Source organism: Tympanuchus pallidicinctus, unplaced genomic scaffold (genome assembly GCF_026119805.1).
Source record: "Tympanuchus pallidicinctus isolate F22 unplaced genomic scaffold, pur_lepc_1.0 scaffold22, whole genome shotgun sequence".
NCBI lineage: Eukaryota > Metazoa > Chordata > Aves > Galliformes > Phasianidae > Tympanuchus > Tympanuchus pallidicinctus.
This window is the reverse complement of record NW_026294739.1, coordinates 33,561,962-33,589,396: the sequence shown is the minus strand read 5'-3', so window position 1 is coordinate 33,589,396 and position 27,435 is coordinate 33,561,962. Positions and strand designations below refer to the sequence as shown.

Here is a 27,435-nt window from a genome sequence, read left to right as displayed (position 1 = left end):
TAAATGGGGTGAGGGGGGTGGGTCGTTCTTAAACGATTTGCTCAGCAGTAGACAAGTAAGGAATATCACAGTAGCACTGTTGCACAATTTAGCAACACTTAACAAATTCAACTACCATGCACAATAAAGGAATGCCAGAATTCTTCCTCAAATCTTACCCTATTTCACTCTCCTTCTGGCAAGACTGTTACAAGTCCTGAGGGGGTAAACTGTGATGTTCTCACACCTGGGACAGTTATACATCTTCATGTCCTCATCGTCGCCTGACTGCAGAGACAAGCCTTCCTGTGCTCTTTCATGCTTTTAATCTAAAGCAAATGATTGCAAGAAAAAAAAAAAAAAGAAAAAAAAAAAGCATTATCACCTTGGCAAGGCATCAGGAGTTAAAAAAAAAAATAATAATAATAATAAAAGGAAAAAAGAAAGAAAAAGAAAAAAAAAGCAAGAAAAAGTCTATGGGCAAATTCATCTTCCATTGCTACAATCAATCTCTCACCTAAAGAAATACACAATAACTAGGCAGGAAGGGGCCAAGATTTATGGCCTAGAAACATCTACACTGACCAGCATACACCTAGCCTTCTTGGCTCCCTCCTCGCCAGAATGGCTCTTTCTAACAGTTACAATGATATACTGTCTCTCCCTACTGTTTTACAAGTACATTAGCTTTATTTAATGAGATCTCTGAGTAATTTAACAGATGTATATAGGACATAAGACTAGAAAAACTCTTGCTACTTGAATATTTTCACCAAGGTATTCTAGGGGTAGATAATCTCTGCTACCATGTTATGTTCCTTGAAATAGTGTTATTGGAATTTTGAGAAGGTTTTTAAAAATCATTTTAATAGAAATAGAATATTATAATCAAATAGAATAGAGCAATATTCAACATTTGCTTGTATCAAGACCATAAAAATCAGAATAAATGCAGCTATTTTAGATCCTCAAAACTATATATTAAAAGGCCTGAGAGAAATTCCAGTTCACAACAACTGGTTGGCTCAATAGGAAAGCACTTGAAATACTGCATTCTGAGTTGTTGATTACTGTATGAAGTGTACATAACTGTTGCTTCCGATAATTCTGCTTTCTGTTATCATACATCTGTTTCTGGACTCCAGGCAATGCTTAGAATGGCTGCTGTTGTCCAGCAAACTAGTTTTAAATAATACTGTTAGTTAGTAAAATATTAAACAAAAAAGACTATAATAATAGATTCTACAATTACTCCAATAATCAACCAATTAATAATATTGAGAGGTAGTTATAAGGAATTACCTGTTTAAAATAGCGTTCAAGCAATTTTTCTTAGTTAAAGAAAGAAGTTGCATAAATTTCATGCTTTTGTCTGTGTGTTTTTGCAGCAGCACAAAATCCATACAGCGTCTTAATGTTTTCTCATGCATTATATCTTTAAACTTGATTAAAAATAGAGTATTGCCCCAGATTCAGTAAATGACTTCAATGAACTACATTAAAAAAATTCAAGAACTTCAATTCTACCCAGTGGTGAGACTAGCACTAATTGAGCTTAGTGGCATTTTTCTGTAAATAATGTATAGTCTCATTAAAGAAGGTTTATTTTAGTTTGAAAATACATTTCTTTTTAAAATTCTTTTAAGCTGAAGGAAGTGGGGGAAAGGCTGAAAGCAGTATTAACTATTCTGGCAAAGTGTTAAATGCCCTTCTGGTTTACAGGATATTGTGTTAACCTTGAATTAGACCATATAACAGTTCCAGAGCATTTATACATCACTACCTATAGAGGAATAGGATGCTTACAAGTATGTTGCAACAGATATGCCTCGTATTCAGAGCAGAAGTAGGTAAATATCTGACCAAATGAAATATACTGAATGACACTTAAATACTATATCACGTCTACTACAGCGATGATGGTTTCTTCTTTAGAAAGCAACAAACTTCAAGTTGGGAGCTTCAAATATAGGTATTTCTTTATATACTACAAAAACACTGATCAATTTCAGGGTACAAATTTATCAATACTGATGGCACAACATTATACTACAAGTCAAGAATGCACAAAATTTCTGCTGAAGCAGAAAAGAGAGTGGGAGAACACAAGCTGGAATACAGAAAATTCACTGCATGAAATTTCATTTCTTGAGAGCTATAGATCAAGTTGTATTTGTTTAATGAGGTTGACACTAGAAAGATGTATAGAACATGTCAGACACCCAGTACCAGTGCGTTCTGGGAAAAAGATAACATCTGAGAATCTGACCACTCACTTCGTCTTCTAGCCAGACTTCTCTATCTACTGGTTCTTTGGGGGATTATAAATGAGAGGGCAGAAAGAACAAGGAGCAAAATAATGAAAAATACACAAAAAAAGAAAAATTATAACATTGTAGAGCAACGTAAAGCCAGATTTATTGACCTCACAACTACATAATCAAGAGAAAGTTATCACTATAGAAACTTTTACTAAGCGAAATGATCTTAAATAACAAGGGAGTGCTATGAAATTTACAGCACTTTTAAGATATGCAAATTGAATGCAAGGTATAGACATAAGGGTAATTAATTGTAAATCTAAGAATAATGTTTCTTTGTCAGGGCTGTCTCCATGTTGTGGAATACATTCTAATGTGCCTTAAGTCTGAATATTTCTTAAAGGCTGGTCTAATTATATGATGTTCAGAATTTCAAAATAGTAGTTATTCTTATCGTTTAATATAGCTGCTGTAAAGTTTCATAGCAAAATTTACTGATTACATGAAAATATTTTCTTTTACTTTTCAAGGATAAAGCACTTATTTAAAAGTCTGGGCACTGAGAGCTTGTTTTGGAAAAAAATAATATGATAGAAACAGCTTTTGTCTAAACCTGTTTTGTGTTTGATTTTTTTTTTATTTTTTTTTTTTAAGAGGAGAGTAAAGGAAGGTTAAAAGGAATCAAAACCACTACCAATAAACATCTTCATCTGATGCGACTTTAAGTTACAATGTTAGTTTTCTAAGGACTTTGAGAATAAAATATAATTTTCTAAATACATTGTTTACTTCATTTTTTCCTGTATTAAATTGTAAGCTATTCATCTGATAATGATTAAGGTCAACCCTTCCATTATAACAAGACAATAAAAACTCAATTCATCATTTAAAGGCTTGGTATTCAAACCCCAGACTTAAAAGGAAATTCATATAAGTTTTCAGAACATATGAAAACTTTTACAAAAATAATTCAACTCTCTGCCATTTTCTGAAGCCAGCCTACTGTGGTTCCTGACAAAACAAAACAAAACAAAAAAAAACAACCACTATTTGAGCTGTTTTCAGTGTTTAATTAATGTAGATCTATTAAAACTAAGTTTCATAAGGAGACAGCAAAAGTCTTCACCATTAACAACGCCCTAATATCTGAGACGTATTTGATCTGTAGTTAAAAAGCACTCATATCCTTATTTCTTTGCAGAAATTCCTACAGATCAGTAGAACAGTTAAACAGTATAAGCAGCAAAAAGAGCACGAACTAAAAAATCCTTCCTTATTTTCATCAATGTTACATTCCTTTTACTTGTACAAAAATGATCCATAGCCCCCAAATACATTATTTTCTTCCCATACTCCAAAGGAAAAAGAGCAAAACACTTCCTAAGCATCTATTTCAAAATACATGCTTGGCATAGTTGATCAGAGGTGAGATAGTCACTGGGAGGATTCCAATTCTTTGTGGAAACCACCAAATGAAATACATTGGTATTAAGAGAAGGAAACTCCTGGAGGGATAACAACCAGAGATCCTCATGCAGATATCGATTAATAGTTCCTTACCCTCCTAAAAATTTTGGCCAGCAGAATGAGTGACAGTTATCTTCCTGAGATGAAATGCATTTTGGAAACTCCTCTGACAATGTCTCTGGGAGACAGGAAAGAAGAGTGACTGACCATCAATTCCGTAAATGCTAAAATTGGTATTGAAATTGCACACATTCTTGCTTTATTGCTGCTAAAACAATAAAAATATCTTGCTACTATTTTTTACCTAAGCATAACACACTATAACTTCACCTCCCCTCCAGCTGATGGTTTGTGCTTTGGACTTATAGTTTAAATAGAGATCTCAGGAAATTTGAAATCATTGCCAGATATAGAGACAGATTTTATAATGTGAGTTAAATGCATCATATGTTCACATTATAGGGTGCATAACACTTGCAGAAATTATAAATTCTCCATATGCCAGAATTAATAGCTTCCTTAAAGGATCTTTCAAAAATTATTCTTGTATGGAAGTAAGTTTCCAAAACTTTCTACAAGAAAACAGAAAAACATGGCACTTATTCACTGTTAGTTGGAACCAAGGCAAAATGAAGTTTTTAGCCTTTCTTCCCTTTATGATGGGTTTCCTACACAAAGCTTAAACCTTCACGAACATGAAGAATATCCTGTGGGAGTCCTCATCGATATCCTCGTCTCTAACTACTTGAAAAGACAAAAGGCAGTCTGGGGTAGTAGAGGCCATAAGAGAACAACTGGCCTAACAGATGTGAGGAGGTTATGAAAAAATTTCAAAAGGCCACTTAAGTAGGAATCCTAAGAGTAAGACTTGACAGCTCTGAGGGAAATAAAGAAGGTTAAGGCTTTATTTTTCCTGTAGAATGTGCCGGAAATTCTACTATGGTGGTAAAGAGACCCTGATCTGAAAGCCAAAAGGTCTTTGTTTTCAGCAACTGTTTTCTAAAGTACGATTGACAAAGTTTATGGTATTTTTCTGAAGCATTTTTTGCATATTATAGTTTTAAGTGGATTTTCTTCAATCACTTAAGGAAAGATCATATATTGTACATCTTAGACAAGTTGCAGAGGTTAAGCATCGCTATGTCTGACCCACATTAATTTTTCTCATTAATCTATGATATCTACCAGTAATTTTACTCATTGCATTTGCAGGTTCAGTGAACATTTCAAATCGTTTATAATTTTGCTGGAATCTAGTATTCAAATTCATGACTGAATGCTTGGAAAACACAAGGCTGTAGAAGAGCCAAACTAGGCTTATGCAATAACTATGACTGAAAGGAATAGTTAAAGCCAGCAAGGTTTTCCTGCCAATTGTTTCCAAAGTCACTAATCACACAAAAAAATGCTCTAATTTTGTGATTCTTGTAACTCAAAACTGACTTCTCCAATACAATTACTGCCAAGTCAAACTATTATGAAAAAAAAACCATAGCTGCATAGTAGCATAACTTGGTTCAATCTCTTCTACTACCATTTGTTTTCTAGCTTAGCAGTTTTGAAGGGGTGAACTTCCTATTCACTTGAAAATAACAATGGGAGGATCTGTGGACTAGACAGCAATTAAACAGTATGCGTTTGCTTGTTTTTTCCATTGAAATTATTACTGTTTTCACTGGTGAGATGGATTGTAAGTATCTGGCAGAACAGAAAGCAAAACTGAATGAAATTCACAAGGACTGAATCATAAAGTCCATGCCCATATGATGAGCTACCAAGTGCTGAAATGATAATCCTACATATCTCATCAGGAATACCTGAACAAACATACACAAGGTAAACAGTGAGAGAGAACAAAAAAAATAAAAATAAAAATAAAAAAGGCAAATTTGGCCTTACACTCTTACTACTAAGAAGACTCGTGTCTAATTACTGTAAGGTTGATAGCATTAATCTTCTGGTTTTATTCCCCAAAGACCATTAAAAAAAGTGTAATTCTTCACCTTGTCCTTAAACTCAGTGGAAACAGTTCAGTTCAACACTCACTTGGTGCATGAAATTGATGACACAGCTAGAATTGATACTAGGCCTACACACAAATGTCGTTGCTTTCGTCACTTCCTGCCAATCACTTAACAATAACCAGAACTGGAGGTCTCCTTGCTGAAAAAGGGATGATGGAACAAATAAAGGTTAGAATATCCTTTTATAATGAAATTACTCTTATTTCCAAAGAATGTTTTCTTTAGTCTTACTAGTTTCCAGCATGAAAAGTCACTCCCTGGTCAACTAAAAGAGAACCAGAAACAAAGTCAGACAAAGGGATTCGCTGATACTTTAGATTACTAAAGGTAGCTGGATTTCTGATGATCCAAACCATATCTAGTGAAGCTGTGTCTGGTGTAAATTTTGAGATGCAACGTAAAAAGAGGGGCAAATGATGCTCAGCACAAAATAGCAGCGTATGGGCACACTGTTCCTTCATGCTACTAAAGATACTTTTTTTTTTTTTTTCGAAGAACAAAGTTAAATCAAAATTAAGTGCCGCAGTGCAAATCCTGTACTGCCTTATACACTTTACTACCAGCACAAAGTCAGTGCATTTGCAGAGGATGTAAGTCAGGGCACAAATTGGCCCTTCAGCTCTCAGATTTCTCCAAGCTTTCCCAACAGCTTGCTGAGCATAATTTGAAGTTGGTTATTTAAAGCTACACAGAATAATACAGTATGAAGACTGGTGCGAACAATAACTCTTGCACAATTTATCACGTAGAGAAGAGCAACTAATCTTTTTAGGAAACAAGATATTCAAAATTATTTAATGCTAATATTTATGCATCAGAAAGCATTCTAAGCAGAAAACAGCCCTCCTCCCCCTCCCCATATACACAAAACATGCATTTGTGAACATCTTTAGCTACATACAATACACCATATTTTCAGAGAGTCTTGAAATTATCGTACTATATGTTGGCATTTATGAAATTCTGTTATTAATGCCACTCTTATAACAAAGATAAGCTGTATTTACAATACTAATACCTTCCACAAATAATTAAATACGTATAGCTATACAGATAGTGTTATATACCAATGATGGCTCAAGACTGTAAATTTAAAGTACATTATTGTAATAAACAGCAATAATAGCAATAATGATAAAAATAAGTTTGGCATTCTTCTGCCTAGCAGACTCCTGTACCGCACTGTCAGCTTGAAAAAAATGAAGCAACATCTTATGAACAACTATTATTTTCTCGGCTGATGTTTTTTTTCCCCTCTATCACATGCTATTATGTTAAACAACAAAAAAACCCTGCAACTACATCAATATGAAAGTAATTATGAAATTGGACTAAAGTAACATTTCTTCCCAATAAAGATGGGTATCAATCCATCACCTTAATTATACAACTACTTCTGCATTCTGTTAAAACTTCATAAAAAGTTTATAAAAGCATTGTTTTCCTTGATTAATTTTCGAAGTCTCTGATGAGAACAAGTGCCAACCCAACAGCCTAAAAGTGAAAAATGAGAAATTTCATATAAACTTGTGTAAATATAAAAAATAAATGCATTATTTGTTAAACACAGTTCGACTGTAGCATAGAAGAGCTGGTTACTTCCCTTGTCTCAGCTAGCATACATACAATAAATCAAGAAATAAAAGAAATCAGTTCACTTCTTCCCATTCACAGAAATCATAACTCTCTTTTCTAAGCACTGATCTTATGGATTAGCAGGCAGCTTATGTATGAAGCACTCATTGTTTGCATATCAAAATTAATATGCAGACTGCAATGCTGGTCAATACAATGACATCAGTACCCTATATCTCCTCAAATTCCATTTAGACACTTTTCTCTCAAAAATAATTTTGCCTCTTGTGTGCAAGCAGTGGTCCACAATCCAATTTATTTTTACTTACTAGGCTATTTGAACTATTTGAACTATTTTGCAGCATCACCACTGTGATGTGTAGAGATGCACTATTAAGCTTGCATTTGTTTTGGAAAATCATATGTAACTGAGCTAAACGTGTTGCATATGATCTCCAACTACATCGTTCCAGAAGGATAAGAAAGCTATGCATATCATCAGCCAAATCAACCAAAGTTCCTTCTACAGTGGTTTCCAACTTTCATTTAAGTCAAACTAAAACCCCATACTCTACACACAGTTGACACAAAGAGGGCACTTGACCATTGTTTACATAGATTGAGGGTTTTAGGAAATTTCTCAATTAGTTTTTGGATTTAACCCGAGGGAAAAGGACTCGATATTTACATCACTAAGAACATTCAAACATATAGAACTGCATTCAAACTTGCAATGAAGTAATAGCAGTATGTTAGCCATCAGTTGTAAGAGCACTTTCAACTAAGTTGACCTCTCCAGATTTTCAAGATACTTAGAGCCATCAGATTAAATTTAAAAGGCCTGTATACAGCTTTCTAGAATGCTACTTCCTACATATTTCCATTTTTAAAGAGTTCACATTGAAGACAATTTTAGTAGAGCAAAAAAACTCCATTTGATAAGAAGAAATAGCACTATTATCAAACAAGAGGAAAAAGCAAAAGAGCAGCTATATGAAGTTCTCTGAACTGCCTTTCAACAGTCCCTTATCAATTGCCTCAACTGTTATTTCTTATCTTCCATGTGTGAACCTCAGTCTGAATATCTGCTTATTGGTTATATTTTCTCTAAGAAACCCCTGATGGTTTCCTCTAATGAAGCCATATGAAGAATATTACCTGAGAAGATATATTTCTTCACTTTCTCACACAATATAATTCTTCCTCCTCCCTTCAGTCTTTAATTCAAAAGCTAATCCTAAAACGAACAATGGTGATAACATCAACCTGGCTTGCTCTATTCCTGTGACTATGGAAATCCATTCTATTGACGTCTGTAAATGCAATTCATAACTTCCTGTAAATGTGTTCTACCCATTTTTTGGTGCCCATAATCTCCCAAAATACACCATTTCCACCAGAAGACTATCTTTCAAGACAATGAAAGATTGCAGTAGATTCAACTATACTGTACTGACACCAATTTCTATCTTCTTACAAATATCACTTACAAATACCTAATTGCAACTTGCTCATACACTACATACTATGAGACTATGTCTCCCCTTTTCTTTAATTATCTCTTTTTTCTTCTCAGTCCTAGGTGCTTTTTGTAAATTCTGCTCTTGCACACTACCCAGAGCTCTGTACCTGTGCTTTTACATCTTGAAGTATCTTACCAAGATTTTTACATGCCTCAGAATTCTAATGTTTATTCTCCTTTGTTTATTATGGGCAACTTTGAAAAACTTTTTAATGAAATTTATACTCCGGCACTTCAAAATATTCTTTCCATCACTAGCTCTTTGCTTGACATCCTCAACCATTTGCTCAGACTTGCCTTTCACTTCTGGCATAACCAGCTCAAACGTCTCACTCAGCTTCCTTATTTGTGATACAATCCATGTGTCACGTTCCTCTTTACACATCCTTCTGCTGCTGATCACATCTCCGGTTGTTTTTCTTTCAATTTACTTGCTTTCCATGTCTTATGGCCGAGTTATATTGAGCTCTTTGGATGATGATTTTTCCATTATTCACCCTCAGTCTCCCACTGAATAGTTGAATCTCGCCTATTATTCAGCTCACTTTAAGGAAAACTACCAAAAGTCCCAAAAGGGAGATCATGTACAACCAACTGTCCAGAAAACTTCGAGTTTGGGCCAGTCCAAAGGGCCAGCCAGTGAGAATATGCAAAATGTTTTAGTCTGGACTTGGGGAAAGAAAACTGATCCAGTGGATCAAATCTCTTAATTCTTTCTGATCTAATTATTAAAGGTATTTTAAAACTATGAATTAAACAAAAGCCAGTTTGTGGTTGGGATTATTTCTTGTGTTTATTCAAAAAAAAAAAAAAAACAACAAAAAAAAACCACAACAACAAACAAACATTTAAAAGCCTGCCTTTTAAATTGACATGATCCTTTCTTCCTGTAAATAGGAGCCAAAGATCTGCACAATACCAACACACTGGATTTTCCTCAACATTCAAAGAAAAAAGAGCAGGATAATTGAGAAATTAGTGCAGATTAGTAGCAATCTTCACAGTGACACCAGCTACCTACATGAAAATGCTCTCAATTTTTCTGTGGAGAATGTAGTTAGTGGGATAGTTTGTAGTAACCTCAACATAATAAGCAGCCTTTATTCCAACATTCAAAGCATCAAGGTCAGGGCAACAGCAAAGTGCAACATCAAGCAACATATTTGATGGGATGGCTCTGGAGCAGCTGGTTAGCTTCCATGATGAATGAGAATTACAGCAGTTTTCAAGAGACCAACAGAAGGCTGGCAGGGTCCTAATCAGCTATAACAGCAGTAGTAAAGATCTAAGGAGACTAGAGCATTACCAAAACTACAAACTTCTCTGGGCTTTAGTTTCAATAATTACAGCAGTGACAGCTGGACAGTGTGGGCACATGACTGGAATTGGTTGGATTTTTTGACATATGGTGCTATTGGAATCCTGTCTGTCAGAAAAAGAACATAAAATTACCCCCCAGTAACTGGGGGCTGCAGGGCACATCAATGTGTCTCAAAGTAAAAAAGCAAAGATGGCATTCTTGCAGGTTAACATTCAGAAAATAACAAAACATTATCCAAGTAATGTTAGAGCAATACATCAGCAAGAAGTGCTGCAGGGTCACAGGGGTAGTGTGAGTTAAATAGAGAAAGCACATTGGTGCGCTTGATTTTCCTGCCATATGCGAACATATTCTAACTACATTTCTAGCTTCTCTTATCTTCCTACAGTAACCATTTGGTGCTAGCAATGCAGCAAGAAGGAGCCTCACATGAGTTTAAATAGACTCCAGGTGTGCTGAACAATAAATTCAGATAGCTACTTTCTTCTATGCATGACGTTGATAAGACCGTTTTCCACCTCACGTATTCTAGGCCACATAAAAGTTGTACATGCCCAGAGGCAGGAGAAGATCTAACCCACACCAAAGTGGATACAGTACTGTCAAAAAGCAGCACATATTGCCCTGTGCTTATTTTTTTCCTTAAATCTTTTGATTAAAAATAGGTGCAAAGTTTTTGAAGAAAAAGTTGTTCAACACAATGAAATAGCACAAAACTGTTTTCAGCTAGACAATGACTACTAGGGAAGAGTTGAAATCAGTAGGTCCTTAAGACATAATTCATCATTTTATTTTAATTTTCCTTATGCTTTGAATTGTGTGCTGAAATTAAATCCTTTTGCTTCCACTCCCTATTCCTCTCTTTCCTTCTTGTGCAATCAGATTTGCCAGGAAGTGCCATTTTGTTTCCTACCATGTACACAAGAAATATATTCAATTACAATGGCAGACTTGAAATGGAAAATCTTTTTTTTTAAAAAAAAAAGCTTCATGTTTGTTTGTTTTTTTTTAATAAAAAATTACCTTACAGCCCAGAACGGTCCATTCCAATGTGCAAAAAATGTTGATTAGCAGAAAGACTTCTGCTTACAGAAGAGAACAAGCTGAACAAGAGTCAGCAGCTGCACCCCTGAGATCAGCCACATCCCGGGCTATAATAGCTGGACAGCAGCCAGCAGGCAGAGACAAGTGATTCTTCCCTTTTCCTTAGTTGTGAGGCAAATCTGGAGTACTACACCCAGTTTCAGGCTCCGCTCTGTTTTTTCTTTTAATTTAACAAGAGAGTGACAAAATACTAAGGAAAAAAAACACCCAGAGATGCTGTATAACTTCCATCCTTGAAGATACACCCAACTGAACTGTATATGGCCCTGAGCAAGCTCAAGTAGTTGGCCCTTTGAACAGGTGGGCAGACTAGCTGACATTCCAATCCATCTTTTTAAATGATTCTGGGAGGATAAATAATACATTTTAGAAAACATCACGTTAACTTCTATTTAACTTTTATCGCATTAATATTAATTCTATAGACAAACTTGTACTAAATTATCTTTAAGTAAAAAATTCACAGTTAAACATGAAATACTTATCTTTGCCCTTTGTACTTAGATTTACAAAGGCCTCCACAGCATGAGCAAGTTTAGGTATATATCATTGGCTCAGTTAATTCATGTTTGATTTCTACCTTGTTTGTTACAATGTGCAATTCAGGCAAATTAAATAACAGTGACTCAGAGAAAGTAAAGGCCATAATTTCAAACAGCAAACAGAAGCAAAAATAACTTCTGAGATACTTTTTCACAAAATGTGAACAAATTATTTTCAAGCGGCACTTCCACATGCAAGTTGTATCTTTGCCCCAGTGCTTCATTATTCTGAGCTATTGTGGACTTCCTTCATAACCACCCCCCAGCATATACTGGGATGTTCCCCTCTTGGTTTTTCTTTATGCCTCAGGGACCTTTTCTGATGTTCATTATGTTTAAGAGGAAGAGAGAGGGTAAACCTTGTAATATGGTAACATGAAAGCCATTCCATTCCACAAAAAGCTGAGAAAGGGAAGGCAGAAAGAGAAAGACACAATACTACAACACTAATAGGCAGGATAAAACAAAAATACAAGAGTATATGCTTTGTACAGTCTCTTGAGTGTTGAACAATGAACTTGGGTTTCTAGTACATTTAGAACTCTGTCTTTACCAGGGTTCTTAAATGTGTTAAAAAATACCATATGGGACTTAGTGTTTTTGATTAGAAATGCATTAATGTGGGACAACTGCCTTTTCCAGAAGAAAGGCATTTCTAACAGGAGAAGGCTGCTATTATTTATATGAGCTGAGATCATCCCATTTTCCTGATTCATTTAGACTGATGCCAACTACAGCCGAAAACCAGCATTTCTTCATAAAGGAATTATGAAATTACGGGGGACTTTGATCTAACATCACCCAAGTTTTCATCTACAGGGACCCACATCACAAACATTAGTCACTGGAAACATGCACTACATAACACATTATAATAGAGAAAAGGAGAGAGAAGCCTATTTGATCAAAAGTATTTGGAACTGTGACATACAGCCAGGTTTGACTCAACTAACTTGTGTTTGTTCTATTTCAGGGAGTTATATTAGCAATTTTCTAACAAAAGTGGATTGCTTAGAAAGTGTTAACACTCTAAACACTCATATCCTTTGGCTTCTTTCCTACTATTGTAAAAAAAAAAAAAAAAAAAAGTCTGTCCAAGGAGCTGCGCTTCAAAAACAGATGCACAACCACATTCACAAATTTATTCTACATTTATCAGTATTTTCAAACATTTTAACTGCGCTCCCTTACACGTGTAAAACAAACCTGGCTGAAGAAATATTCGAAGAACTGCCCTCACGTTCCATCATGTGATGACTAAATATGCAATACATATAACAGTATATAATACTCATTTTAAAAAAGCACACAAAGCAGATTAAAATATACTCAACTCCATCCTGTTCAATTGAAAGATAATTAATCAGGATACAGGCTGAAAGTTGCTGTTATGAGTCACCAAAGGGTTATAATAAGGGCCAAGACAAAAAGGCTATATTCTCAGACCAGCTCACTTTAAAAGGGAGTATGTTACAATAGTTTGATGAAGAAATGTGAAATATAAAGTGTCAAATAGAAGAAAATGCAATCAGTTCACTGATCCTACACTGAAGAATTAAGGAAGGCAATAGCCTTGAGGAACGAAAGCACCTCTGATCTTTTGCACAGCATGGGCTGCCTGCATTCTCCTTGTCAAACTGTAAATAATCAAAATCAATGGAAGGCACTAGAAGTCCAAAAACCTAAAAAGAAAAATCATTTCCCAGATATACCAACAATAAAAGTCATTCCCTTGTTACATAATTTTGATTATTAGCAAAATAGAAAAAGCAGAGACTCGGACAAATTTTTCTATTCTGTATTTCACTGATATCTCTGAGGTTCTGTGATGCTCTGAGTTTTTGGCTCGGTATGTATTTCTAACTGATCTTTTGAGTAGGTCTCATCAGAGCAACACATTCAACAACCTCCAGGAGATTTAAGGCAAAGGTACTCAGAGCATCAGAATTAATACTCATACTGTGTGACCAAATACAAGTAGGTCAACTTAAAACCTAAATCTCTGTCACAAGTCAAAATAACGAATACTTTTCCAGTATATAAAAATGAATGCAATGGGATTATTTCTGTTCTTCCTACTCTAATATAAATAAGTAAGCCCTTTTCATCACCTTCTTTCACATCTTCCACCATCCAAACTTACAAGAAGAGTCTGGAAGGAGAGAGGCAGGAGTAACGGCTACCAAGGTGATACCAGACAGATCATGAATACCTGAAGTCACAGATGTCTGAAGAAGACACAGACATAGGAGGTAACTGCAGCACCACACAGTTAGAGAGTGATCTCAGCCAAAGTAAAGGGGACTTTTTCTCCTCATCGCTTCCTTCCAACTGGATTTGAGGTAGGAAGAAGTTAAGCAAATTAACTGTTTCTAAGTAGTATGATATGTATGTTCATCATCTGAATAGCCCTTAATTTTCTACCTTATTCTGCAATATTACAGTGCCTTTGCATACCCAGTTTGGTGGACTGGTTTACAGCACCATACACTCACATGAAATTCAGAAGTACCTCTGGGATTTCAGCTCCCTAAGTCAGCAAGAGCTTATAGTATCACAGAGATAACGGCTGTCAGTCTCTCAAGGGAAAAGCTCTGCTCATGTTGCTCTTGAAATGAATGATGGAACAGCATTAGAAACATCCTCACTGATAGAGGCTGACAGTTCCTTTATTGTCTAGAGTTAGAACTGCATCAGATACAGTATGCTGCATTGTAAAATAGCACAGTTTGATTCTGAATAGAGAACCACTCGTTATGTCAGGAAGCCTTAACAGAGAATAAGAGTAGTGGAATGAAGGGAGGAATGGGCAAGACAAGAAGGGGAAAAACAGTATTTTTAAGAACAATTATGTGAATCCTCTACAGCCCGTTGACCTTCTCATACTGTAAAATCTTACTGGAAGACAAGCCACTTGCCTGGGAACCCATTTGTTTTCAGTGTATCACATACAAATTATGCTAGGATTACTACAGTTATATCTAACTGAATTAGGGCACTGTGTTCAGGAGAATAAATTAGAAAGTAGTGTTCCTTAGCAAGTCTATAAGAAAGTTTGGCCTAATCCAGAAGACTTAAATTAAGAAGCCACTCTTCTACTTGTCTACCCAGAAAACACATGGATCCTGAAACAAGCTTCACAGAGGGAGTCTGAATATTCTCTGATATCCTCAAAGTGAAAGACCCTCGAATACTAAATATGGCATTAGTGCTAGGATCAGGCTGCCAGCTGGTAAAATATAGCTATGTCTTCATGTTTAATATCATCTACATCTTTGACGTATCAGCTGAGCCTCTGGGTGATTTCAAAGAGGCTAATTATAATTACCTCTTCCTCTTACTAATAGTGCTACAGAAAGAGTAATGATGACACTTGTTCAGCATATCTGGCCTATGGTCATTTCTGCATTTCTGTGTGCTCTCTGAATTCTTAACATGCAAACATCAAGCTCTCTTACCTGGAAGAACACGAAGCAGCTCATGGGCCCAAAGACCTACCACTGCTTCCAAGGACAGGAAAGCACAATAAATTGGCTTCCCAGTGTATGGAATCACAGTGCAGATTAGATCCAGCCAACTCAGTCAACTGCTTATTTCACAGCATTTCTTTCAAAATAGTCCAGACATATTCAGAAGTGCAGGAACTTTGAAAAACTTATACTAAAACAATTGCAAAGCCTGTAAAGTTAATATTTTCAAAGGACTGATGTTAATATATGATTTATAACTGCATTGTCACATACTGTAAACTGACTTTCATTATTATTTTCCCAGTGTTTCAGAGGTCATTACAAATGCTAACACAGAAGGGAAGGTGGTGTTTCACCTCTAACTATTGGCAGCATTTACCAGCCTGAAGACGTCTTCTTATAACCATCTAAGAAACTGGTTTCTCAATAGATAGTACAAAGATCCAAGTATATGTTCATTTCAGTACACCAGACTTTATAGCTGGAGTTCCTATTAGAGTCCATAACAGCATCCATGCTGCTACCTTCTAATGGCAAAAAAAGCGAGCAAGGCTCCAACAGAAAACAGCTAAGATTTGCACAAGTCCCTGATCAGAATAACTTTCAAAACCATTTTTAGGAATTTTCTGCCTGATTTTTCTTTCAAACACAAAGGACCCAGGAGCTACCAAAGTTCTGCTGGGCATAGTGGGGGTAGAATTTGATTTTGTTCATCCTTTCAAGAATGCCATTGAGGTTTGTAAATATTCACTGTGGTGCTAAGGTTTTGAAAAAGTAGTTATACAGCAAATTTGAATGATTAATGATCCAAGACATTTTAACATGTTATTTCTCTATTTTCAACATAAATAGTGTGTAAAGGGTGTTTAAAACTTTAATGAATCGAACTATATGAGTAAAGAATGTTAATCATTTTAATTGCCCAGTAGCCTGAAATTAGATTTAACAGTCTGATAATGTATCTTTAAAGGAATACAACCCTGCTCTATAAAAAATCCCTTCCAAGCCAATTCTAATAATTTCTATTTATCTTTTATGACATTAACTGTTATACCAGTCTGCCGACAGACAGCCTTACGCTCACATTTAGTTTAAATGTGGTGCAGTATAGTTTTTCATTATCATTAACGTGCTCCTGGTGGGCAGAGTGCAATGCAGTGGCACTGGTCACACTTCATTGCTTTATCTCATATGACAAAGAGAGATGATGTGCTTCAGTCCAGGCCAGAAGATGAAAGCAAAAGGTGGCCATGGAAAACTCCCCCTGCTGCCTAGGAACAGCATAAGGGCTGCATCGTGTGACTTGCTAACAGCATGAAGGGGCAGACAAATAGATTTTCCTCTATATTTATAACCAGCATCATTCTTCCTTTCAGGCCTTTCAGTGCAGGTAGCTGTTTTATATGAAATGAACAATCTTTATAGACGTACCAGAGCCATAACAAGGCTGATTTTCAGCGAGGCTGAGGTATATAACTCTTACAGAATTGTCAGGCTTCTTGCTCAACAAATCAAGCCTAACTTATGATGTTTGCAGTGTAATTTTTATTCCTGTTTGACTAGCCAACTACCCAGTGGTAATAGGATGTTAGAAAAGGGCAGTAGCAATGTTTGTACATGCCATGATTGATAGGCAAACTCTGCATTTTTCATTTATATCTCCTGATTCCAAATCAGTTAAGTTTAGGAAAAATGAAACAAAATGGCAAGAAAAATGCTTGCAGATTGCAGCCCAGCACTCTCGTAGATCTGAGTTCAGCCCACATCTGCTAGGATTGTCTGGAAACATTAAGATATCTAAATGAAAATCAATACTATATGTGCCAGCATTTACTACCAAGAACAAGTATCAAGAGACCTCAGCTAATCAGGCTTTCAAGCTTGTACTTGAGCCATAGTCTGAACCCCAGGAGTGTCCTAATTGGCCTAGACTAATCATAGAAGAGTTAAATTTATAACCAGGAAAGACATCTTGTTTTTCTTACCAGTCATCATTTTGAAACTGAACGCCTCTCACCTGCGTGGTAGCGGATGTATGGTGATAGCCACTGGTCATGCAAGAACAACTACTTACCTGTCAAAGGTAAAGCAAAGACTAATTTACTGTCTTCCATAAAACCAGTCAGGCACATTTAAGCTTTTGGTGGGTATATAGTGCTATCAAGCCTTTCACATGGCTGCATATTTTCTCAACTTAAAAGCTCTGCATTTAACCCTCCTGTGCTAGAAGATAGAAGGTTTATATTTTAGAGGTAAAAGACCCTCTCAACACACACCAGTCTCCCAAACTAAATTTTTATTGCTGCGACATAACTATTTTCAATTCACATATTGTTGGTGGGATTTTGTTTTCTTTTCCTACTGTAGAGCATGCAGATGTGCACAGAAAATAATACACAGTAGTTCAGTTTACCTTCATAAGGCACAAAAATATACACAATATTTTTTTCTGTAGGAAAATAAAATTCCTTATCCTAAAATGAAAGTGTGCACAATATCTCTTGGAAGAATCTTAAATTCCACAGTTAAAAAATTACACTGCATTGGGGAATTAGGTTCCTAATATTTGTATTTGGAATGCCAAATGTGAGCAGATTTTATAGTATTTTCAACAAATTAAACACAAATATGTAAAATGTTTATGAAGCTCAGGCTTCTATTTTAGGGTTTTTTTTGGTGGTTTTTTTTTTTTTTTTTTTTTTTTTGAGTAACTTAATAATTCTGTATAGATTTCTTTTTAAAAACAAAATAAAGTGATGAATTAAGCCTAGAAATGCAAAACCTAATGTTTTTCAGTTTTCTTCAAAAGCATATGTAAAATTCCCTGGAGACTCACATCTACCAGAAGTTTAATAATATTATTTAGATTCTTTATATCCCATATGTTAGATGTATTTTTAATGCATACCTCTTAAAACAAAGGCAAAAAGTTGTCAGATATTGCATTCTCTTCTTACCACTGTTAATGGTTTCCTAGACAGTGCTATCATGGAAACAACATGGCATGTTGTGATCAATGAAAGCTTGTTTCTCACATGGCACAACGTTTCCCTTGGATTCTCATCTCCCACTAGTGCCTGCTGTGAAATTTTGTCAGTTCTTTTACCTTCAAGGATTTCTTGTCCTCCATTGTTGTAAACTGCTGTGTTATCTTCCCAAATCAGCCTTCCTGTCTTCTTTGCCGCTTCACCTCCCACTTCTCATGGAACAAGAAAGCTATCTTCATCTTCCCCTTCTGTCCCTATGCCTGATAACTTGCTGCTCTCTCACTGTGTAGCACAGAACAAGGTAATGAACAAAATAGAGCAGATAGTGAATTCCAGCAAGATTCACTCAAAGCTACATTTGAAGAAAGGCAACTAGAAGTCTTTCCAAAACAGTTCAGTTATCTGACTTCGTGTTTCTAGACCAGATAGTTCACATGTCAGTCAGTAGAATATCACAAGCATTCTAATCATCAATACACAGAATTAGATTCAAAGATACATTTAACAGTGACTTCATTATTAATGAAAGCTACAAACCATACTCAGGAATTCCTCATATCTGCAGAATTCTTTTGATACAAATTCTTGAGCTCCTTGCTTAGCAGAAGACCTTATGATACTCACATTTCAAATACATTTTAAAAAAATAGACCAGGACAGTTCAGATGGAAGGGAACTTCAAAGATCATCTAGTCCAACTCCTGACCACTACAGAACTAATTAAAAGCTAAAGTTATTGAGCACGCCATTCAAAAGTCTTTTAAACACAGGTGGGCTAAGGGCCTCTCTAGAAAGCTGTTTCAGTGTTTCCACCTTCACAGTCAAGACATTTTTCCTCATCAACAACAAAAAATTCCGATTTGACCCCTCTTGCAGTAGGTAGGTACGAAGACCTTCTGAACTGAACTGAGCAAAAGCCACTGCTGTCAGCACATCCAGATCATTCACTCACAGACAGTGCCATAGAGACACAAAAAATGCATAGGCTCAACTTGGTACAAAATAAGAAAAAAAAGTAAGATTGAATGTATGTGGCAGCTTATAGCATTACAGTAAGGCAAAGAGGTCAATTAATAACCACGTTGTTTAAGGATCTATTTCCTCAGTTTTCCAGCTTTCTTGAGATAACTAGTAATACCATCAAGTACAGTTTGACCCCCCCTAAGGAGCAGACCACAATTGCACAAAAGTGAAGACCACTCCCTCTTCTTCAGCTCTGTAAATTCACAAAAGCTAATAAGCCCTGGAGACGGAGGTCTCAGTTATAAAGGAAGAGACCTGCACCAGTCCTGCTGGAAGAAATTCCTGTATGGGTAGTAAAAAAGAGTATACGAGCCATTTCAGAGCTAAGAACAAGGCTCAAGTCACCTCAAACTCTCATTGAAAAGATGATTGATTCTGTTCTATTTTGCTTCTTCCAGCAGAACATTGTAGGATATTTTCTCTGCTGCTTGCCACCAAGTTTACTGCACTTGTCTGCCAAGTTCTGCAGTTGTCAGATGAACACGAACTCCCCCCAACAGTGTACACCTATTTTCCTTTTGATGCAAATTCTCCTTTTTACTAGCAGTACAAATCAGAAAAACACATATAATTCTTATTTTCATCTGATACTGAATAAAGCTACTTAAAGCTTATGCCAAATTAATAATCTTTTCTTGGCAATTTCACACCAGGATTCCATGCCAACTTTTGTTTAACAAGCAATGTTATTAACAGAGAAAATACAAATTTCTTTTTTGTTGTTGTTTCTGCTTTGAATTTGAGTTTTTTGATGTAGTGAATTCTCCAGTGTATATATATACCTAAAAACTGAACAAAGGCACAGCAGTTGTGTCATTTCCATGAGAAGTGCTAATGTACTCAAGTTTTAGACAGCTTAGGAGGTTTGTTGGTTTTCTTTTACATATTAAAATCACTACTGAAAATAGAGATGCAAGACACATGATTCAGACTCTCCTCTAAGAGTGCTGTTTCAGGCACTCCAAGAGCTGGAGTTTCTAAGAAGACCTCGCCTCTCAGTGCTACCCAGGAAGTAGAAATGAGTTAGAAAGGAGGTTTAGCTAGTCAACAGATTATTCTCCTGGCACCGGGTACGCACTGCTGCTAACGTGCCAGCTCTCCTGCTGCCACCCACCATCTCAGCATATGGGGTGCGTCAGGAGTAAAAGGCAGCAGAACAGCACATCGCTGTATTTCTTTTTTCCCTCATACAGCTCAGTTAAATCACTCACTCTACTGCTAGCTCTAAGAATTGCTGATCAGCAGAGCAGAGACTGCAAGGTCAGGGATGAAAGCAATAAAGGAGTAGTATCTTTCCTTCCTCCTGGGCTGAGGATCAGCCCTTGATTCTCACTATCATCATTAGCTCAAGAGAATATTTTGCAAGTCTGCAAGTGAAAACAAAGTAGAAAAAACACCCCTGCTACTCACGGTGAAGTGTACAGCAAAATCAGGAACAACCTGGCAGCTGCTTATCCAGTTCTTCATCTTCTCTTCTAGTGCTGCTACAACTCAATACAAACCTTCTTCACATCCATCCCATCTATTATTATATTTGCTGAACCAAAATCCTTAAACATTCTGCATCTTTTTCTCTCTTTCTTTTGAGTTGTACAGATGGGTTGCTTCTTTGGAATTGTATGAGAATTATTTGAGTTCTATCATTTGCCATCATCCTGTGACATACTGTTATAATTAGTCTAGTTATGTCAAGTTCTTTGTTGAAGATTAATCTCATTCCTCCAGCGTTGCCTCTCTCCCCTTGTTAGATTGTGCCCCAATTTTTCTCTGTGTATTGCTGTAAGAGGTCTTCTAAAGTTGCTCTCTACAATCCAGCAAGTTCTAACAGATGTAAAATTGTGGAAGAACCAGAGCAGAACTCAATGACCAAAAGTCACCACTCATCACTGACTGAACTCTTCCAATAGCCAACATTTCAACTTGTAATTAAAGCAAATAGAGTTCACTCCACCTCTCAGAAGTAACACAGCTTTTGTATTGTTTGCTTGTTTACTTTCAATGAGTTTGGGACACTGACAAGATTCTTTATGAGCCCCTCTGAAAGAGGACACCCAAAGAACTCCCAGGAAGCAGTTCTGACCCACTGTACTTCTTTCTGTAGGCAAGGAAGAGATTGCCTTTAACAGTTCCTGACAAGGTGCAGTATGTCAGAGAACTGACACTGAAGTACCTAAGCGTGTCTGCAAAAAGAATGCAAAATGACATAAAAATACTAGTCTCAGTTTAGTGTGTCATCACTAGCTTTCAGAGTTAACAATTCATTAACTAAATTAAAAGGAGGTATGTCAAGAACCATTTAGCCTGATCATCAAGGAGTAATCTGAATTTGAAAGATTCCCACATCAAAAACATTGGCAAAGCCAATCCAAGATTTTACAGGACTTGATGGTACTCCACATAAAAAGGACAGTTCCCTAACTGCAGTTGATTTCTGGGGAAAGAAAGTACTTTTCCTTGATCTTTGCTCTGAGGCTTTCTGCAAGGAATGCAAGTGATGCTCTTTATAATACTCTAGAAAATTAATGGTGGCTAGCAGAATAATTTTATACCAGACAGTAAACAGAAAAGAACTGGATGTCAAGTAGTGACTGCAAAGTAACAAATTTTGTATGATAATATCAGTTTCCTAAATATCCATTTAACACTTTCCTAAAAATACTAACAATGTTAATAAAGTTCATTTTATTCTGGTGATTATCTGCTTTATCGTGTTATTTCATTTCATATAATTCATCTTACTCTAAATACTATTTTGTTTTTCCTTTTTCTGTATTTTCTCATGAATTCTTTCTTTCTTGTTCTTTACCTTAAAAATTGTCACTGGCTAAACAACAGCTCCACACCAGAGATTCATTTTTTTTCTAAGCAATCCTTAAGTAGCTGAAATTTGCAAATATCCAGGTTTCTGAAAATAAAATTCTTTCTTCTCCAGGCAATGTCTATATGAAGTTACATTAATTTGCACAGTCTAATCATACTGATTTAGCTACCTATATATCAAACTGAAGTGCAGCCACACCACTTTGCAGTGCCAGCAGAAGGTACTTCTGCTGTTAATCATTGTACAGCTCAGTACTTGGTTTGAAATACCCACTCATTACATAGCCTATGGTACAGTATTCCATTCCTCAGCCCTGTCCTCCCATCCCTGCTATCTGCTCAAGTACTTTACTCCCAGACTGCCTGTCCTGTTGAGCATAGGTAATGTCATCCACAATGTTCAGTTTTAGTGGCATCGCTTGCAGAAGTGATAGCAAATAGAGAACAAGGGACAACATCATCTATTTCTAGCAATTTCCATTCTGTGCTCTTTATTTATTCTGGTTACCTGCTCCAGAAGCATGTTCTCTTCTCCCTTGGATCATTCTAGTCCTTGAAGGGCCGACCACACAGAATTGCAAGTAAGAAAGATCTTTGTACAGTTCACACAAATTGAGAAAATCTGTTCAAACTAACTCATATGTAATAACAATAATCATCTTTCTTATTCCTGAGCATCACAGAAAGATATATAGGGAGAAAGGCAGAGGTGATGAAAGAGAGTGCTAAACAGCAGCTTAGAGTGGGAAAAAGAAAAAGTAAGGAATGAGTCCAAATAATGGAGTTAATTCATTTCTAGGGAAGATTACTCACAGTCATCCAAGATACCCTTTAAAAGAAACTTTAGCATAGAATATTCTGGACACAAATGCTTGCACAGACAGCTGAATTCCAGAGCTGCAGAAGGGAAAAAAAAAAAAAAAAAAAAAAAGGAAAAAAAAAAAAAAGGAAAAAAAAAAAAAAGGGGGAACAGCTCTGATCCATTCAAAATAGTTTCTCTTCTTTTTATATTACAATTGGCAACAAACACAAAAATAGTAAAGCTCTTCATCACTTCCTTCTTTTACTAGAATTGTCCTAGGCTGCACTGAGTTTAGAATATCACAACGCTGAAACAAAACCAAAGATCCTCAGGATAGAAGCCTGAATGGCAGCAGGCTAGCACCTTTGCCAAAGAGGAAGTGAACACAACACCGAACTGGACATAGTTTTTAAAGCAGGTTTGACTAAGGAATCATCATTCTTGAAACAATTCTTAGAGGAGAAATGTCTGCTATAATACAATTTTTAATACAGTTAGGAGTTTGGCAGGACATTTGTAATATCAATCATTACAGTTCACTTTGACTTTTGGATTTGTGCTGAAGCTTGGTTTTTTATGCTTTGGTTAAAAATTATAACATCTTTAGTAGCTGGATATATTTGTATCAGATTCACTAAGTTCACAATCATCACATTTACACTTAATCACAGGCATTTTACAGTAGCATAACAGAATGTGAGAACAGCTGATGTTCTTAAATTGCTCGCTTTCCAAAAGCACAATAGTTGTGATGCATTTATAAGATGCATCTATACAATAATTATGCTGTATGATATACGGCTATTTCACTGAAACAGTCCTCTTAGAAATACTTTATGGGGGCTTTACAGTAACCTTCTACATTTCCTTTTGATAAGGGGGAGGGAAGAAGGGTGGAGAGGGGAGAAAATTTCCACATTGCGGGTTCAGTCAGGCGGAGGACATGACTTGTGCAATCCTAATAAATCAGAGCATTCCCGTGTGGCAGAAGCAACAGGGGAATAGTGTAAGAGCAGTGCTGCATGTTGACCTAAGCAAGAGCTTATCGAGAAATGATGTCCTCTTAAACAGACTCCTGTAGAGATGTTCTGCATTTCCTCTGACAAATTGTAAGTGCCCTGACTGTAACATTCCTAACAAAATAGGGCTGATTTAGCAATGCACAAACTGCCCATTATCCTACTGCATAAAAAGGCCATTTAAAGCAAAGCCTTAGGACACTGGCCCACTGGAAACAGTACATCTGAAAAATTACCCCCATCTTGTGCCACCAAAGCTGCTAACTACCCTGGGGAATATACCTCATTTACAATACAGACAAATGTTAACTTTAATGAGTTTTAAAACTGCCATTTTTCTTTCATGACTTTGATAATGCTTGAAAACTTAAACAAATACTTTGGCTATTTTTTCACCTGGGATATGATCTAACTGATATTGCCACTGGATTTGTTTTCAGATGCCCTTGTCTTTCTCTCATTCAAGTCATAAAGTGGTGTACAAGTACAATTAAAAAGTACACCCACTCCAAAACAACATTGGAAAGATTAAACAATCAATTTTAACAAACCATTCTGGTCTGAAAACTTTGTGTGCCAAGATTACTTGTCATCATCTTCCCAAGAGATGGAGTACCTTTTAAAAAGCATCTCTAATGAGATCTACAAATCTGTGTGCAGGACAGCTTACTTTATTGTGTTTATAAAGATAAAAAAATATTTTAAACAGATTATGGTTCTTGGGACTGATAAAAACACAATGGGTGTAAGGTCATTGGGAAGTGTTAATAAAAGTTTTCATAAAATATGACAACTCTCAAGGAGTAATGTTTGGGCGTAAAAAATAAGTATGAAAGTATATTTTCTTCTGTGGTAAACACTCAGTTTTTCTACATGTAGTTAACTCTCCAAATCCTTTGTTTATTCTGTTGGTGAACATTTTTAGCTGTTTGATAACACATCAGGGATGGCATTACTATTAGCTACTGCAGCATCTTTGCTTCTACTTCACTCGTTCTTATACAGGTATCATTGAAAGAGAACACTCATCTGCATTAGCCATTAACAAGACATTTTAGGTCCTTAATATGTCTGCCAGTGACTGACATCAACAAATCTTCACCTCAGTCATACAGGACAAAAACTGTTAGAATTCTCTAAGCACAAGGCTCTTCCGTCACCCGATACAGCTTTCATGACAAGAAATAATGGAAAACATTGAAAGTACAGGCGATATTTCTAAAGCTGATTATTTGCCAGTAAGGTACCTCATTATGCTTATGCATCTCTTATATCACTTTTCATTCTTTTAGCCTGGTGTTTAGTTGTGTCAATATCTATCATTGCCACAAGCTGAAAGGAAATGTCTTTTCAAAGAGTTTTTGGACAATTTGGGTTATGTTAACGAAATAAACATCAGATCTTCATTTTTCACATTTAGACAAAGTACTGGGAGAAAGCCAATGCCCTTGCTCACTGTCCTATTTTCTCCACCTGTGACCAGATTTGAAAGCAATAACTAAAGAACAATTTCTATCTAGAGAGAAATAAGTCTTGAAGCATGCGACTGTTAATTGCAGAGTATTGACACCTAGAAATTTATTCAATACAGACACACGCATTTTTTATTGTAGGTAAAAATTCGACCTCGAAACTTCTACTAAAAGACCAAAGATTTAGCAATAACTTAATAACCCAAGTAACACACTTAATCACATTAAAAACAAGAAGTAGAGAAAAAAGTTTAGAGCACTAGAGACTGATTATCTTGTTGACCTTGTATCCAAAATGTGAAAGTCTCAAAGTTGATTCTGAAAGCACTCAATGTACAAAAGCATCAGTTTACAATGAAGTGGTGAACACTGAATTAGTTTGAGTCTGACAAAATAGATATTTCAAAACAAACCAACATCATGGAAATAATTAAAATACTTCAGTTATGTAACTTCTAGGGAGTGCAAAGAGTATATTTAAGGAAAATTTTATCAAGACCTGTTTAAAAAAAAAAAAATCAAAACAGTAAGTTTGACTTCCTAGACCTGTATTTGCAAATCTGCCTAAATATAAAAGTACGTTTTTTAAGCTGATCCCATAAACACACATTTTCAGGGCCCACATTTCAACAAGAATGCAAATATTTTAACAGTGTTTCCAAACAACGTAGATCAATTCGGTTGGAGACCTTCGGGACCTTTTACAGTTTAAATATCTTTATATTGGCAAGAAGATTGTATACAAACTATTCCATGAAATATAACACACTACTAATTTGAAGAGAATAAATAAAAGATTGGCTAGTGTCATGGAAAAGCACAGCATAATACAAGACTCTACAAAGAAAACTGCATCCATCCATCCCAGCCAAAACTATGACAACTAGGAAAAAGCCATTTATTCGTTTCCTTCTACAGAATCAGAACAATGTCACTGAGAAAATTAATATAGATTTACATTAAGGTTATCAACCACCAGCTCTGAAATCAAGAAATACGCAGTTTATGGTGTAAACGCAACTTTCATTTTCTCTCATATAGTCAGCAGATAGCGATTACCTGCCTTGTTCCAGTTACAAAGCCATTTATGAGGTCCCCCAGTCTGTAAATTCAAGTTTGATACCCACATTCTCTATATAGAAACAACACAGCTACTGAAAGATAATATTTATAGAAAGAGTCAGAAGAAATGACTACTCAGTCTTGTGGGAAGGATTTTTTTTTCTCTATTATATTTTGGTTTTTGCAAAGGTAGAAAAGGTAAAGTGATTGATTCCACACAAAGTCATTGTATGCTAGCTTCACCTCAAGGTAATATTCTTTGTTTTTCTAAAGAAACTGCAATGGTGAAGAACACCAAAAGCAAAGGAGAAGAGCAATAGCAGCAAGGTACTAAGAGAGCAAAAGCATAGCAAACCACAGGCTTACACCATGGGCAGAGTTTCATTACTACTAAGGTCTTCTGTAAGGGGTATCTATATGAGTTACCATACACAAAAATGGGCACAAGCAGAATGAAGGTATCAGAGTTGAATCAAATCCATACCAGGCTCTGTCTCCCAGCCAGAGCATTTTAAAAGAACAGCACGGACAAGTCTTGTGGACACTTAAAAGGGATGTGATGGGTAACAGGGCTTTTGCTTAGTTCCACCAGCCAACACAGAGAAGAGTAAGGGCATTACCCTGAATTTGGCAACCCCCACCTCTCTTGCAGACCATCCATACTAAAACTGACCTGACTTTAAATAACCTTTGTCCTCAGGGACTGCAAAAACAAAAGTGAAAAACAAAGACATACAGAGCAATTATAGGGAAGACTATTCAAACACATGCCTACAAGTACAGTGGCAGTTGTAATAAAGACTACAGTTTCAACAAATTCACAGAAGCAAAAACTTCACACATCTTCCTATGCTTTTCAAAATTTAAAGCAAGCACGTAGAGTCAGTGCGATAAATTCACAACCTCCACTCCACCCATGTTTTGGAAGTGCATCTGTACTAGACTGTGTGGCCAAGTATAGGTTAAAGCAACAGTAGTTCAGAAT

The 27,435-nt window shown here is 36.1% G+C and overlaps 1 long non-coding RNA gene across 1 annotated transcript in view; it reads right to left on the bottom strand.

The window, feature by feature from the left end:
• The window catches only part of LOC128082448 (uncharacterized), a 366,886-nt gene that overhangs the window by 233,577 nt on the left and 105,874 nt on the right, over positions 1–27,435 (bottom strand). The window contains exons 3-4 of the long non-coding RNA XR_008207676.1: positions 18,372–18,534; positions 159–308 (exon numbers count right to left, since the gene is read on the bottom strand). This is a non-coding gene — a long non-coding RNA (uncharacterized LOC128082448). The remainder of the gene's footprint in view (positions 1–158; positions 309–18,371; positions 18,535–27,435) is intronic.